Genomic DNA, 11,892 nt, shown 5'->3' on the forward strand with positions numbered 1-11,892 from the left:
AAAGAAAGGGATTTAAAGGAGAAAATGAGCAGCAAATCGAGACATCTCTTCCTCTCTGGGGTGTTGGGAGACCAACGGGAGAGCAGCAACATCTTCATCAAACACAAGCAAAAGAACAGCAGCGGTGGCAGCAGAGAAGGATGAAATGCAGAAAACAAGAAGTGGGACCAGTTATAACTGGGGAAAGGTGGAAACCAGGGAAGTAAACTCTGGTTTAATACCCATAACCTCCCAAACCAGTTACCTACTGCCAATCCATTAGTACATTAGTCCTCTCTGTTTAAGAAGAACTGAAGGGCTAACGTAGGTGTTTAAGGCTACGTTCACACTGCAGGTCTTGATGCTCAATTCAGATTTTTTTGCTGAAATCTGATTTATTTATTTATTTTTATTTATTTTTTGAGGTGACCATTCATACCACTATTAAATGCGACCGCCATCATACTTCTGTCTGAACAGTTAAAGACCGCAAAGCGACCCGCAGACACGGATAACGGGAGATGTTACACAGCAGCGCACTGTTTATGGAAGTAATGGTGAATGTAATTGTTTCTAGAAGTGTTCAATAAAGTCATGTTAAAAATAAAAAACTCGAAATAATTAAAAAACGTGGATACAAGCCCATATCTCTCCTTGTTATTACTAGGATGCTGTTGAGCAATGGGAACCGACATTATTAAGACCACATCATAGCAAGACGAAATATGGCAAGAAGGAAGCAGCACAGCTATTAATAATGGTCTTCTATAGAGCTCTAACTCCTATTACTGTGTGTGGATGTGTAGTTGGAGCCAAGTGAGTGACATGCAGGATGGATAAAATGCGACATGACCGTTCAGACTGCGGACACTTTGAAAAATATCCGATAAGTATCTGAATTGGTACCGCATATGGTCTGATTATTTTGGGGGGATTTAAAAGATCAGAACTGGGCCGTTCACACTGCCAAGATAAAGATCAGATTTGGTTCGCATTTTCCTTCAGTGTGAACATGGCCAAAGAGACCTGGAGGATTCTTCTTCTGAATGTTTGCTGGATTTGTTGCTTGTACTTCTGGGTTTTAAAAGTACTCCTACCTACCTGACTTTTTGAGTGTTAGCACATGCCCAGGTTTGACACATAAAACAGCCAGCAGGACAATGGACTGGTTTAGATCAAATCTTCTTCATTATTAGAGTGATTCAGTCAAAGTTCAGACCCAGGTCCTCCTGAGGATCTCTGGTAAGACCTAAAAACTGATATTTACAGAGGCTCTCAAATCTGACTGAGCTTTGGCTATTTTGCAGAGAAGAACCTGCAGATATAAGCCAAAAAGACTTGAAGGTGGTTCTTCAACAGCATTGAAGTTGTGAGACACAAATGTAGAACTCACTTTGAAAGTCTTTATATGTAATTCTTCTTAAAACAATCAATCCTTCTCCTTCAAATTCATAATCATGAATTACTTTATGTTGGTCTATCATAAAGACATTAAAATAAATTGAAAATTAAGGTTGAAATGAGACAATATTTTAAAAACATCTGTTGGTGTGAATATTTTTGCAAGACATGATAGAATCGATCTAGGTCGTTTGTTTTGGTGATTAAAATCATTAATCCAGGATTTCTAAACAAACCATCTATGCAACGCGAACGAACATCTTACGACACCTTGTGGATTCAGGGATTTAAAAAAAGAGTCAACTGCTCATCTCTTCGAAGTTCACATCAGCGGCTGTATCTTCTAAATGTCTATGTTACAGTGAGCAGGCTGCTATGGAGTGAACCAGGCATCAAACATCGTCTGATCAGCTTATCCAACATGAAATCTTTGGGTGGGGAGTGCGGTGGCAGAATGAGATGGAAAGTCTACAAAAATAACTATGTTTACATATGCTTTATCTCAAACACTAATGTGGCGTCATTAATTCCAGATATTTTCAATCTGCACCTACTCACCACATGTACAGACAAAACTGCTGACGGCCTACACACACACACTGTCCATTTATGTTAGGATATTTTTATCTCCGACTAACCGTTCCAATCAAAGCAAAAAACTACGATGAAAAGCACCACGACAGAGATGAGAGAACAGGGGGAGGGAATAACTCGTGACATGGGGTCAAACCTTACATTTGGAACGTAATAAGCCTCCAACTTCAGGCTTAATGGGTTCCTGCATGGGTTCTTCTTTAGAGGACAGAGGTGGCTCAAATGACCGGCTTGCAGGGCAAGATTTGCGGTCGCTTCAAGTAGCTTGAGAAACGGGAGATAAATCCCAGCATAAGGATGGGCGCTCAGAGATAGAGAGAGAGAAGCACTGACCGGATTTCCCCCAGCGGGGCTGGCTGCTTTTCCATTGCTCAGTTACTAACGCAGGCAAGTGTTTTTCCTAATTCCCTCTCCCTGCGGAGTGAGTTTCCCCACAGCTTTGGCTATTTTAGGACTGTTTTAAGACGCCGAGGTTTCACTTTAACTGCAAACGTGACAGTCCCCCACTGAAATTCCCAACACTTGCATTTAATGTGAGCAGAGTGTTTACTCGGAGTAAATATATATATATATATAAATCTGAACGTTCTCTAAAAGATGATTATGGCTCTAATGAGTAGGCCTCTTAAAGTAAGAATTAGTTTAAGAATCAGCAACGTGACGGCTGATACATTCTGCACTAAACAAACACCACCAGAACATTATTGGGTCAGAGCTGTTAATGAAACTGAGCAGAAGCTAATCTATTGATTTGTTCTTGGACACAGTTTTTATTTGCTGTGTCCACGGACAACCCATTACAAGAGTTTTTAGTTTTACAAAGAGACAAACTCTGCAACACACGGAAAGCACTATGTGATTGTAAGGGCTAAAGAAGAAAAAGAAAGCTTCAGAAAATGAAAATACAATGTAATTTACATGCAAATTTGAAATACAGTCTGATAATTTTTTATTATTTGGTCAATTGGACATATGGGTGCATGAATTTAGTATTATTACAATGGTTGTAACGCTTTATATTATATCATATTATTATAGTTTAATAGTTGCATTGAATGCCTTTCTTTATATTTCTATTGCTGAGAAGTGAGATGCATAGTAAATTTGTTAAAATTGCTTTCAATCAGTTTTAAAGTCCCTGCTTGAGGTTAGGTCAAGATAGCTCTCAGCAACTAAATCCAATTTGTTGTGATCAAGATTTAGTATAGTATTATACTTTCAATATATACTGAAGTGTGGAGATTTATGTTTTTCATTTAAATATATTTGACTACATTCTTTGTTGAAGCAGTAACCTTTGTATTGTTTTATTTTCTCATTTTATGTTATGAAAATGGAAAAATAAATGTCATATACACAAGAAAATTGCTGTAAGTTGTTTTAACATACGCTTTAATCAAATTATGTTTGAGGGATATAAAATCCCAGTGAACAAACAGTTTACTCGAGTTACTGAGCTGTTGGGGGTTTCCTTGTGAAATATATACCTTCACTAATAGAACTGGCGCTTCCCAGCAGAGAATTAGATTGCTGATGTGTTAAGTTACATAACTGGGACTGATGTGCTTCAGCTGCCTACCTTTACGGTAACTGCTCTTTAACGGCACACATAGTTGGACTCACTGTGGGCACCAAACAAGAGGTTCTCATCATTTCACGGCGTTGTTTGTTCCAGCTTTTTAACCTTTTAATTTTGGTCAAGTGGAGTTGACTTGTGATTCTCAGAAGTGTCAGATAACACCAGCCTGCTGGAGGGAAAAAGTGAAGATGCTGATAGGAATGGATCTGCTGTAGTACTACTTGTGCTACTGCATCCACAGCTGGATCCGCTGGTTATGTGCGCTCTTGATGCTTTGTACACCAATTAGTCAATCACATCCACAACACTGTTACATCTTAAGTGAATAATTTTATAACTAAGCAGTTAGTTCAAAGGATGAAAGTGCAGACGAGCTGGGAAGCTGCATGTCAACGATGAATGATTTATTTAAACAAAGAAAGCTTACAAGATAGCAAGGACGACAGGAACCAGTAACACGGCGAGGATGAGACCAGATCAGACTACAACAGTGGGAGACTGGACTACACAGGGGAAGAGATGGAAGGAACAGCAGGTGGAGGAAATCACACAGGTTAGAGGAGTAAGGCAATTAGGCAGGAGGAAAGGAAGGGCGAAGAACTGGCAGGAGCAGAGGGAGAACTGAATCTAACAGGGAACATGAAGAATGGCCAGACACAAGAATAACCTAGCCAAACTTAGGTCAGGCAGGCAGAAAATAAGATCTAACAGATCTGCTAAAATCATAATGAACAGACACTGATTAAACAGAAACCGAATCTAACGTATGAACTCCTAAAAGAATAGAGAACAGAAAACTCACTAACAGGAGCCGATAGGAAAACACAGAATAATACTAAAAGTGCAAAACATAAACAGGCTGCAAGATCCCCAGGGGTTTGATTACAAGAAGTAATCAAACCCCTGGGGATCCTGACATATTCATCAGTGTGAGATAATACTCGAGTTGTTTTAAAAATTTGTTTTTTTACCGGAGAATTCGTCCATATCTGTTTAATGTCAACCAAGTCAAATTTAGCATCTTCAAAATGTATTACAACTTAAGATTGTTGTCTATATGTATTATTTTGGATTTATTCTTGTGCTTGCATCTTCTTCTCTTTAAAGAAAAGCAAATGTCTGACTCATTAATTCCTGCCAAGCTGCTTCATCCTGTCAATGACATCCGACAGCATATTATTGACATTTACATTATTGCAAATGACAAGGTTGGCGCAAATAACACCAGAATTAAAATGTCAGCATTAAAAGCCTAGAAGAAGAACAGGGTCATTGTTTTGTCATTTTTTTTCTGTTATTTATTCAATACAATAATTTGATGTTCCAGACAGAAAAACAGCTTAAGCGGCTTGTCAAATAAAATGGACGTTTGACAGACTATGTGCGTCACTCCTGCTATTTATGGCATCTCAGAAACCATAATCAGCCTTACATTTCAGAATTTATCAAAACAGGAAGCTGGAAATGAACCTGAATCTCATTTAAGAACCAGCTGCCTTTCACACACACACACGACAATTATCTAAACTCCATCACACCTTGCAGTGCGTAGGTGTTGCACTGGTGCATGTTGAAAGCAGTAGAAGGTAGATCAGTACAGAAGTATTGTGATTTTATTGTGCTTTTTTTATCTACTTATAGATTCACCGTAAAGCACAGATTAAGTTTTATTGTAATGACACGGGTTATGAGTTCAGTAACAGAAAAATATATAACATAATGATTTAAAAAGCAATTGCAACAGCCACCAAAAATCATTTAGCACTATTTTGTTGGATAGTAACATGCCCACCCTCCCTAACATCCAGCAGATTGTTAATGAAATACATGTATCTAATTAGCACACTTTACCCAATCAGGGACTGTCTTTCTCAGACAAATTACATAACAAGACAAGCTGGAAACATTCTCCCTCAAATACAGAAACCTGGCTGCTGTAATGTAGGTCAGGTTGATGGAAAAAAGACAAGCAGAAAATGCTCTTTGAAACACATAGAAGGCAAACTCATCCAATCTGCCTCATATTTTGTGAACATGCAGAGTCTAAGCATTATGTGGAGCATCAGATACTGTATAACTTATCTGGTAATTATTTTTAGTTCCGTATTTTAAAACAGCAGGGGAATGAACTTTCCACATCCAAAGGGAAAAAACAAACAAACATTTAAATCCTCTAACATCACAAACTTCATCAAATGCCATTAAACTTTTGGTCCGCGGGGGAACACAGTATTGCATTGATAAGGTAATTATTCCAAATTGAGTGGGATCAAGTCATGTGAAAGTGAGACAGAGTTAAAACGTCATGTGCACTACAGCTGGAGGGAACCCTAAACGTGAAGATGGGAAAGGGTTCAAATGAGGAGAATAGTGCCTAAATAAACATTATGAAAAGTATTATTTCACACAGAAAGAATGCATGCAGGTTATAGAACAAAAACGTCAGGATATGTCGTGCAGATGAGTTTGATTTTTAAGACAAAAGAGAAACAAAATTATTTCATACACCCATCTCATTGCCCCCAGAAAACCTTCAGATTTTAATCCAGTTATAAATTCTGTGGATACATGGAGTTTTATGAGTTGAGCTAAATCCATTGCTCATTCATCCCACACATATTGAACACTGACACATTTTGGCAACTACGTTCCCATAATAGCATTCCTGACACTCGGTGTACGGTATATCAATGCAAGGATCGCTATAGTAAATAATAGAAATGACCACAATGCTTTGATTAAGCAAGGGATGTAATGAAAGCACCAGCGGACCCTTACTGTGAGTGCTGCAGTCGTGAGGAGCCGTCTTAGAAACAGACACAGGTGCAGACATACACACTGTCCACCTACACTGTGAGTGCAGCTTCTGCCATCAGTCATGAACTGATGCCTGAGTGGGACCAAACCTACTGTCCTTGTGTGGGCAAAGCTGCTTTGAACTTGATTAATCGCACGAGACAGAAGGAGAAGGGGGGAAAAAAAAGGGAAAGAAAAGGGGGAGGAGAAGAAACACAGTCAGTTTTTCCACATGGAGTCATGCAGGCCCTTCATCCTTCTCCTGTGCGTCTCCTTTAATGTGAAGTGAATCAGTCTATCCCATTAATCTCCCCTATCTGGAGTCACAGCTAAGTGTGCTGCATCAAGACCTGATTCATTCACAGTCAAAGTAACGTGATAAATTCATTCAGAAAGACCTAAACTCTTGAGGCCGCTCTTCCCTGAACTTGCATCTAGCGGAGCCTGGATTTTGTAACGGTGACTTGAGCAAAGCGTCAAGTTAAACTAAAAAGACAAAATTTGTTAATAGCAATAAACAACATTTTGAGTGGCCAGACCTGATCCTACCGACCTAACCCCAACCCCAAAAACAAAAACATGTGCTAATACCTCCTTACAACAAATATAAATACAAATTTTAAATATATCATTTAAAACACTGCAATGATATTCAAATATGCTGGGGTATCGAAATTTTACACACAGTATTAATTTGCATCACTTGTGACTGATTGCTGTACGACTGACACTTCGGGATAAAAAGTTTATTTTTTTTGTTTTGTGGGGGGTTTTTTGGAGGGAGGGTTGTTTCTCTCTTGTTTTGGAACATAGATTCAAATGTTCTTGTTAAAATGTTCAGGAGTAAATACTATAACTGCTAAACATCACAAACAGAAAAATCAAAGATCTATTTATTCTAGAGCATTTGTTTTCGGCATAGTTAGTTACTTGTGCCAAACCTGAACACATGCACAAACATGGTCAGTTTTAGAAGTTTTCAAAACCTGAGTGTGTTTTATGTCATTTTATGTCACAGACCAAGATAGATTAGCCCACATGTCAAACCAGATAAAATGACGTAAGGCTTTCAACCTTTTCTTTAATAAAATTTTGAAAAGTAACAAACATTCGTAATCATCTCTGTACTCTGATGACATAAATACAATCTAGTGCAACAACCTGCTTCTAGAAGTAATCTAATTAGTAAATATAGCCCCCCTGTGAGTAGTTTAATCTCAGTTCATACAGCTGTCCTGCGAAGGCTTTAGAGGTTTGTTCAAGAACGTTAGCGAACAAACGGCATCATGACCAAAGCACACAGCAGTCATGACAATGTTACAAAAACGTTAACACAAAGTTAACACATAAAACAATATCCTAAATTTTAACCATCAAATGGAGCACTGATCAGTCTGTTGTCTGGAAAAGATGATGGTACACCTGCAAAGCTTCCATATCACTCTGAACACACCGTCACCTTGGCCAAACATGGGGTTGCAGCATGTGACATGCTTTTTTCAGAGACGTTGAAGCTGATCAGAGTTGATGAGAAGATCAATGGAGCTTAAACACCTGGAAATCCTGGAACCCTGTTTAAGGTGGCTAAGATTTGAGACTTAGGTGGAGGTTCGCCTTCCAATACATATAATAACTACAATGAAAAGGATTAGCTTAATTTGTTGCAAGACTTGAAGATTCACCTGCACTGACACCGTCCTTTCAGTTGAACTGAACTTGAACTATTTTTTAAATAAAAACTTGAAAAATTTGAGTCTCCTAAGACCTGCAAAGCAGGTAGAGCCGTACTCCAAAAGACTGGCTGCAGTAATTGCTTTGAAAGGTGATTTTAGTATTCAATCAAGGGGGGCTGAAAGCAAATGTATGCCAATTTAAAAGAAATAAAAGTTAAAATCAATATACCATTTTCTTCCACTTGACAAGCATGAACTACTGAGGGCTGGTCTATCACAACTGATCAAAAAAGAATAATAGTGATTTTAAATTTTTTGTTGAGAAATGTAGAAAATGGGATTTAATAATTTCATAAGCTCATTTAAAATGTGTATTTATAGAAGTCTATAATATAATGTTGCTAAACATCACTGATGCAACTTTTGAAAACTACATATTAGCATTTATTTTTCACAAAATATTCACACTCACTGTTTGTGATGCAAATCACATAAATTTCATATCCAGTATTTCCATCCATCCATCCATCCAGTCATTGTCTACACCCACTTATTTGTGCAAGGCCACGGGGTGCTGGTGCCTATCTCCAGTAGTCATTAGGCTAGGGGCGGGGTACACCCTGAATAGGTCACTACTCCATCACAGGGCAACACAGAGACACACAGGACAAATAACCATGCGCAGACTTACACCTAAGGGCAATTTTATAGAAATCAATTAACCTGGCAGTCATTTTTTATTTTTTATTTTTTTGGACTGTGGGAGGGAGCCAGAGAACCCGCGCATGAAAATTCTATGCAGAAAGACGGATATCCAGTATTTATTTCCGAATGTGTTTTAAGGTCAACAAAATTTAGTAAATTTCACAAAATTTAAACTGATTTAAGATTTGAATTCATAAATTACAGTGTTAACACACAATAATATGCTTTGCTCCTCTAAACTCCGTGCATGAGTTTTTGAAAAAGCCTGTCAAGTGCACTTCTGAGAAAGTGTGAGAAATCATGCCTCCCAGGGATATAGTCAGTCAGTCACCCTCTCTCCATGTACAAAGTTCAACTGTAAAATGAAAAAATAGATCAGCAAAAGGCCGATAAACGTGACCCACATAAGTCAAATAAAGCACACAACTGGAAAGCGCTCTATTTTTACAGCTCGCATTTAACAATTGTTCCCGCATGTGACGCTTGTAATAATGTCAAACAGGGTTTAACTATAGAAAACCCGCCTATCTGTCATCAAAAGAGAGCTCCATAAACACTAAGTAGATGGAAAGAATCTGAGAGCAGGACCATCAAGCTGTTAACTCGGCAGCTGCTGGGCAGCTTGTTTCTCTGAAGGATGCAGGCTGGCAGTGCCATGGGCCCACTGATTACCGTTTCACCCCACGGTGCGTTCCGGCAGTGGGCCAAGGGCTCCGCGCACATGTGACCATGACTGGAAAGCTTTGCAAGTGGGGGCTGTCAACACCAGGACATAAATAAAGCTAAAGATAGGGTGATGTGGCTTCAGCTACAGTTTCTGGTCATCCAAGTGCTTTTTATAGAAACACTCTGGTTTATAAAAGGCTAACAGGGACTATTTTTGACCCGGCTGACCTCAGAGACAGGGACCTTGGAAACTTGTGATGCTTGGGGTGCGTGGCTGACCCCTGTGTGTGAATGTGTCAGTGTTTGGTGTTTGTGGGAGTTGCAGCAGATAGTCAAAGCGGCTGGGATCATACTGGCCGAGGACGGGGGGTTGTTTTTGGACAAAGTCCAGAGAGACAGGCATGGAGATGATCACATGCGTCTGTCTCAGAGGGACCGGTAAAGCTGTCGGATCACTTCTCATTGCGATCGTCTGGATTAAGGCTTGACAGCCTTATTAGAATCAACATTTTCCACATGGCATGGCCCACTGTGGCAGAAAGTAGAGATTGTTTTACATTACCTGTGCATATTTAATTATATATATATATACAGTAAATACACTCATGTGAATCAATTAGGACACCCTATGAATGTTTCTTCTGACATAATTGGACTAAAACTTAATGCGATCAATGCGAAAAATGTGCCTTGTTGGTGTTCGGTGTAAGCGCACCTTAAGGACAGATTTAGACTTTTAGACGGCTGAATAAGAGTATTATCACTCAAGTCTTTTTTTTTACATTTTGACAAAGTTTGATTCTTTGGAAGAAAAATCTAAAGAGATCAGCATTTTCGTATAGTACTGAAATTGTTTCCACATTCACAGCTTAGTTCTGGTAGCGTCGCATTGTTTTCTCAGTCTGTCCGTCCAAATCTAAAAGCCTATACAGGAGAAAGCAACAGACTTCATTAAAATCTGGTGCTGATACTCATAGTTTACCTCCTAGACAGGCCGCCAGTCTATCACAAGGCTTCACAGAAAAACACAGGACAAGTAACCATGCAGATACACAGACACACACACTCCTAAGATGATTTGGAGTAATCAATTGATTTACCAGTCATGTTTTCGGACTGTGGGAAGAAGCCACAATATTCGGAGAAAACTCCATGAAAACTCTAAAGATGAACCCAGGACCAACAGTGCTAGAAAACTGCACGCCTGTGAAACCCCATTATGATATCATGTTTTAAAATAATTGAATTCATCACGGTGGGGCTCTGACCAAGAATGTCTTTATAGAATGCGACGGATGTTTCATTGCTACTTGTCTGGGAATTTGAATTTGATTTGGATGTATTTTGGTACACACAAAGACCAGTAATAGGAAGGGGAAAGTTGCAATTTGGTATGAGCTGGCATGTCTGCAGCGTGTAAACGGCAGCATTTGGATCAGTGTGATGTCTTCCAGGCAGTTCCCACTGCTGGGCAGGTGTTCAATAAGCCCATCTGGCCTCATGTTAACCCAAGTGTTAACCCAGGTACCATGGTAATACTTTCCTGCCGATAAACCATCTTGTTTTGCTTCGTCAAAGCTATGAGAATAGAACTGACAAAGGAGGGAGGTGAAGCTGCAAGATCTTAGATAATTGAAATTCTAGGATTACAAATTCAGATTTAAATTTAACCTCTGAGTTATAAAAAGTTCTAAATAAAATAAGTTGAGCAGAAAAATGTGATTAAAGCAGCTTTTAGCTTTTGGATGGCTTTTAAGTAGAGTGAAATCTGCCATGGCTGTATTCTCTGTTTAAAAGGGTCATGGAGTTTAGTCACACTTCTGCAGGCATAAATTGCTACAATCACTTTTAATTCAATTTCTGGGATCCGTTGAGAATAATGGATTGTGACGTTTGATATAAAGCTGTGACAGATTTTTACTTCGCCCACAAAGTAAAAATCTAAGCAGCAGAGCACCTAAAATGGTTCGGTCTGTGAGTAATTTACACCTGTAAAGCTGGCCGGTTTTTCATGTTTGTCATAATAATAGGCTCCTGTGAGCGAAGGTTTACACAAACTCTATAAATGTGACTGAAACGGCAATGCGTCTAAATATCTGATCATTAAGCCCAGCGGAGTTAGTTCTACCGTTTCTACTCGGCCAGCCAAACATGTGCAGCCCCTGATTTTAAACAGACGCGTTTGAAATAAATAGGAGCGGACTGGGATCTGATGCAGGGGCCGGCTGCGCGGGTTGCCGTGGACACGACGCAAACATTACCGCTCAGACTGACTCAGTAGTCAGTAAGGCTCACTGAGCGAAGGCATCTGAGCTTCCCGAAGACCCCGTAGGTAGCTCCCACTCAGGATGCGCCACGGCCGAGTCCCCGGTAACCTCATACCGGCACGATCTGAGGTCAGGGGTGAAAGCTCGCTGTCATATCCTGCACTACGCTGATGTATTCTGACAGTCTGAGGACAAAAATAGACAGCGAAGCTAGGAAAAAAAAATATTATAT

This window comes from Fundulus heteroclitus, chromosome 4, assembly GCF_011125445.2.
Source record: "Fundulus heteroclitus isolate FHET01 chromosome 4, MU-UCD_Fhet_4.1, whole genome shotgun sequence".
In the NCBI taxonomy this organism is placed as follows: domain Eukaryota; kingdom Metazoa; phylum Chordata; class Actinopteri; order Cyprinodontiformes; family Fundulidae; genus Fundulus; species Fundulus heteroclitus.